This window comes from Anneissia japonica, unplaced genomic scaffold (assembly GCF_011630105.1).
Source record: "Anneissia japonica isolate Jap-2015-1 unplaced genomic scaffold, ASM1163010v1 scaffold287758_len931624_cov196, whole genome shotgun sequence".
NCBI lineage: Eukaryota > Metazoa > Echinodermata > Crinoidea > Comatulida > Comatulidae > Anneissia > Anneissia japonica.
In genome coordinates, this window is record NW_022722245.1 from 329239 (window position 1) to 329636 (window position 398).

The window sequence follows — 398 nt, forward strand, 5'->3', positions numbered from 1 at the left end:
TAAGTTGTAATCACTAAGAAAGTCTATATTTCTATGAAGGTCTATGGTGTGGGTTTTGTGTTTAATAAGTTCGGAAATGCGGCGATCGTTTAGAGATTTAAAGTTGTTGGCTATGAGTGTACATCTCAAATCATTGATGTTATGGTTAGGGAATTGAAATGTGTGGCTATAGGAAGGTTCTTATGGGTGCGGATAGATGACTTGTGATTATTAAATCTACTTCTAAAAGAAGATCCAGTTTCACCGATGTAGGTGCCATGATCACATGCATTACACATTATGATGTAAATCACGTTGGTAGAGTCACATGTGAGTTGAGGGGGGTGAATTCTGTCTCTTATACACATCTAGATGTGTATAAGAGACAGTATATATATATATATATACACGTATATATA